Source organism: Centroberyx affinis, unplaced genomic scaffold (genome assembly GCF_046629955.1).
Source record: "Centroberyx affinis isolate AG114_WGS23_722 - 3 ecotype Tasmania unplaced genomic scaffold, CSIRO-AGI_Caff_v1 ptg007232l_1, whole genome shotgun sequence".
Classification (NCBI taxonomy): domain Eukaryota; kingdom Metazoa; phylum Chordata; class Actinopteri; order Beryciformes; family Berycidae; genus Centroberyx; species Centroberyx affinis.
In genome coordinates this window covers 15,001-20,000 of record NW_027283656.1, presented here as the reverse complement: position 1 = coordinate 20,000, position 5,000 = coordinate 15,001, and positions in this window count along the sequence as shown.

The window sequence follows — 5,000 nt, the reverse complement described above, 5'->3', positions numbered from 1 at the left end:
CAGCAGAAGTCTATGCGGACCAAACTGTGACTGACTCTTGCTTTGCTTTAACACTAAATGCATTGGTTTAACACAAAAGATATTCAATGACCACAGCTTTCAAAATTCTTCAATTCTTTTCTCACTCAAGTCAACCAGCAGCAAAACCATGTGTCAAAACTTAAATTTACAAGTTCAAAACCTAACATACATTCAAGTGGACAGAAATTTGCCATCCCATTCCATTGAAATACATTCAAAATCCTAAAAAAAGATGGGTATGGAGACAAATAGTGAAAAATTATTGATTGAAATGATGTAAATGAGACCAACCACAGGTGATTCCCATCTCAGTCCCATCTCATCACACCTGTCCAGCAGGTGTGATGTGGACGAAAACATGTGGCCAGGCAGGAGACCGGGTGGACTACTGTAACATGATTTGTATGTTTTGTTTTGTTTTGTTTTGTTTTTTGAGCAAACTATTACAGTATTGACTTTTGTTTTCCTTACAGCAATTTTCATTAACTCTATTTTTGAATTTTCCTGTTGCATTCCTATGACTTCCTGTAGTATACTGTAGTACATTCTATAAAGAGGTGCCATTCTTACTGTATTTTGTAATGGGAACTTTGTTTACTGTAAAATAAGACAATGTACACATTTCTTATACAATTAATAATAATAACAAAAAATATATATACACACAACAAAAAACTAGAGAGCACAAAATGATTTACTACATCAAAGATTGCCATAAAATGACTCATCTACTGTAATGCTGCCTGTTGTTAGTGTTTTATGTAATTGTATTATGAGTGACAAAGTGTTGCTGTTGGAGAAAACTAGTGCTGGTATTTTAGTAGAATTATTTGATTTTGACACAAGTCTGCAGTGTTTTGGTAGCTTTGGTGCATTTTGGGTGTGAAATGAACTGTTGTGCCGAGCTGTGTGTCGGTACAGACAACAGTGTTAAGAGTTTTGAAGAAGTGGACTCAGTATTGAGAAAAGTTTGTGACCAATTGTAAAAAACTGTAATAATAATACTAATACTAATAATACTACTAGTACTACTAATAATATAGTATCTTCATCATCCTCCAGATTATAAATCGACCATGGGACTGTGCACAATGCAAGTATGCAAAACCTGTAATATTATTGATACAGTTATTACAAATTACCATTAAAACATCCAAATCAATTTGACCCGAACACCAAATCCCTATAATATTCCTACAATATTCCGACATTCCTTACAGTTTGCCTGATACTCGATAGTAATAGTTTTATGTCCTATAATATTCCTACAGTATTCCTATCGTTTCTAGAGATTTTCTATATTTTCAAAGTTCATTTTCCTTATAAACTGTATGACAGTATTACTATAGTTCTATTTTATAATGGAAATATGCACGATGCAATTATGCAAATAGCCTGCTGTTATTAATACAATTATTTCAATATTTAATCTGTAAAATATCATTACTGTAAAACCTCAAGTCATCATCAACGTGAACACTGAACAGAGGAATTCATCAGTCAAGGTGACGTGCCAGCTCCATGGTGTGTGTGTGTGTGTGTGTGTGTGTGTGTGTGTGTGAGAGAGAGAGAGAGAGAGAGAGAGAGAGAGAGAGCAGAAAAACAACCCGCGGTGCGCGTGCTGCCCCCTCGCGGCCAGCGGCGGCGCGCCATTGTGTTTTTAACAGGAACATTAATGAAATAAAGCTGCAGCTTCAGCAGAGTCTCCGTCTGCTTTCTTCATAAAAACATAACAACTATTTCTCCTGTAACCCCAAACCTTGCTCTGCACATGCGCAGTGTTACAGTGTGCAGAGTTTAAACGCAGCTGCAGATGAAACTTCAGTAAACTGCAGCTCGGATTCAGCAGCAGATTCAAACCTGATGCGAAACGTTACGAGATGCGAAATTCAGATGAAAGCCTTCTGAATGGAAACAGGCACCGAGTCGGTGATAAAGATCAACATGTATGTTAAAAACAACATGCATGTTAATAACAAAATGTATGTTAATAAAAAGGTGTATGTTCATAACAACATGTGAGTTAATGAGAAGCAGCATGTTTGTAAATACCTGAGAGAGACGCTCCGCTCCGTCTGACTTCAGCACGAAAACAAAACCAAAGTTTCAATGGGCTTCAATAGGTGTCCCCCCCCCCCCCCCCCCCCCCCCCCCCCCCCAGACCGGTTACAGCCTGCAGGGGGGGGGGTTAAGACCAGGACCGGATCCACAACAAAACTGGAAGGGAGTTTCCAAACCAGATCTATTATACAGGACATTTCCCTTTAGGACAAAGCAGCACAGTAACTCTATAGCAGATATAATAACTATAATGTTCCTCATATTTTATTATTATATGATGGTACTTCATGGTGTGTTTGGCATCACTACAGCAGTATAATGTACTACAGCAGTATAATGTACTACAGCAGTACTACAGCAGCATAATGTACTACAGCAGTATAATGTACTACAGCAGTACTACAGCAGTATAATGTACTACAGCAGTACTACAGCAGTATAATGTACTACAGCAGCATAATGTACTACAGCAGTATAATGTACTACAGCAGTACCACAGCAGTATAATGTACTACAGCAGTATAATGTGAGGAGGCAGTACAGGAACATGCAGCAGAGTCAGTCTGCTCTCATTTTCTGATCGTTTTTATTTCTGTGGTTCACATGAAGTATCTGACTCACAGCAGTACAGCCATATTCCAGTATTACAGCCATATTCCCGTATTACAGCCATATTCCCGTATTACAGCCATATTCCTGTATTACAGCCATATTCCCGTATTACAGCCATATTCCTGTATTACAGCCATATTCCTGTATTACAGCCATATTCCAGTATGTGTTCTGACTTCGGCTCCGCTCCAGGTTTCCCAGCAGCCTCTGCGGTGGTTTGCAGCCTCGTAGTAAACAAGGGAACCATGTGGGAAGGAGCTGGCAGCTGATTGGTCAGCTCAGCCTTCCACACACACACACCCACCAAGAGCTGCTGTTTACAGTTTCTGCACAGAATACTGTCAGATATTATCTAGATATTATACTGTACACACTGTCATATATGATATGATATGATATGATATGATATGATATGATATGATACATACTGTTAGGAGTTATACTGTACAGTAATACTGCATCTACTGTAACACTGTATGTAGTATAACAGTGTATGTCGTTTAACAGTGCATGCAGTATTATAGTGTAGTATTACAGTGTATATGGTAGGCTATAGAGTAGTATAATAGTATATACAATATAATATAACAGTGTATGTAGTACTGTAGTATATCTGCACAGTAAAACATCATAACAAAGAGCAGCAGCCTGTGTGGGCGGGAGCTTCCAATAATGATTACATAACCAAGTCTCTCTCTCTCTCTCTCTCTCTCTCTCTGTGTGTGTGTGTGTGTGTGTGTGTGTGTGTGTGTGTGTGTGTGTGTGTGTGTGCAGAGCAGCACGCACACTCGTGCGCTACGTGCCGACGGACCAGTCCCCCCCCCACACACACACACACACACAGTACCAGTCCCTGTGAGAATGTTATAAGAATATCATAGGAATATTAAAGAAATATTACAGGAATATTACAGGAATATTATAAGAATGTTGTGGTGATTTTCTCTGTCACAGAAACACTCCAGTTTGCTCTTTCCAGAGTTTGTTCACAAAAGTCTGCTGCGTCTCTGTGTATTTTATTATTATTTATTGTGAGTAATATTTTCTGTTGTTTGTCTTTCTTCAAAACAATAAAGTCTAGAACCTAAACTTCCTCTGCTAGTTTCCATACACACAGCTAGACTGGCACCAGCTACACATACTGTATATATACACATATAAAGAGATATTTAATACACTTTACCAATAACATAATTTCTTCAGTGCAGCGTAAACACCTCAGCCCAATAATAATAATTAAATATAGCCGCAAGCGGCGACTGAGGGGTCCAAGCACAATTTGATAAGATAGACAGATAGACAAAACATTACAGAAGGTAGAGAGAGACACAAAAACTGACATGTTGTGAAGTTTGGACATGCAGTCTAACACCGGCTTTTGTGTTGGCCCGTGACTTCTGTCAAGTTAATCTTTTCATATGGTCATTTGTCCAAAAATTAGAAACTTAAGACATTATGCTTAGTTATCACAAGCTTAGTGGTGTGAGGAGACAGCATTAGCCACAGGATTTGAACCTGTGATCTTTTGCATGGTAGACCTATTCATTAACTATTAGGCTACTGAGTCCACTGGGGGGCAATGGAGGCAGCACAAAAAAATAGGGCCAAGTTATGAGACTGTCCAAGCTATAGGCTATTTAGAGCCTTAGAGTATTTTAACTATGGTCAACTATGGTTACAATACCACCAAATGTTGCATGCTACCTCAGAGTTGACCTGTGCACATATATACCAAATTTATTTAAGGTTGACCAACAACTTCCTGACTTTGGGTAATTTTTGGCCTTGCCTACAAATTTTGAAAGCCAGTTGTAGCAAAACGGTATGGACTATCAAAAAACTACTCGATAACTTTTGTGCAGGACAGTCCAGACATGCTGTGAGCGCGTGATTGGCCAAAATATGTAGGAGAAGAAGTGGAAAAAACTGTTTTGGACAAAATTCAACATGGTGGAAAATCTTGTGGGATGGAATGGGAGTGGCCTATATGGATAGATGCAACTTGGCCCAAGGAATCCAGCAATCAAGGAATTTTGTTCCTATGATCTACAGTCACCGAGTTATGGTTATTGAAATGTTGCTATAGCGCCCCCTATAGGCAAAATGACACAATTGTTTTTATATTAGCTCAGACTACATACCTGTACAAATGTACCAAGTTTGGTTACCATAGGACAATGCGTTCCTGAGTTATGGTGATTTTTGTGAAATAGGCCCCACCCACGACAGTTGATCAAACTTTGGAAGTCGATTATATGAAAACGGTGTGGAATATCAAAAAACTGCTCAATAACTTTTGTGCAGGA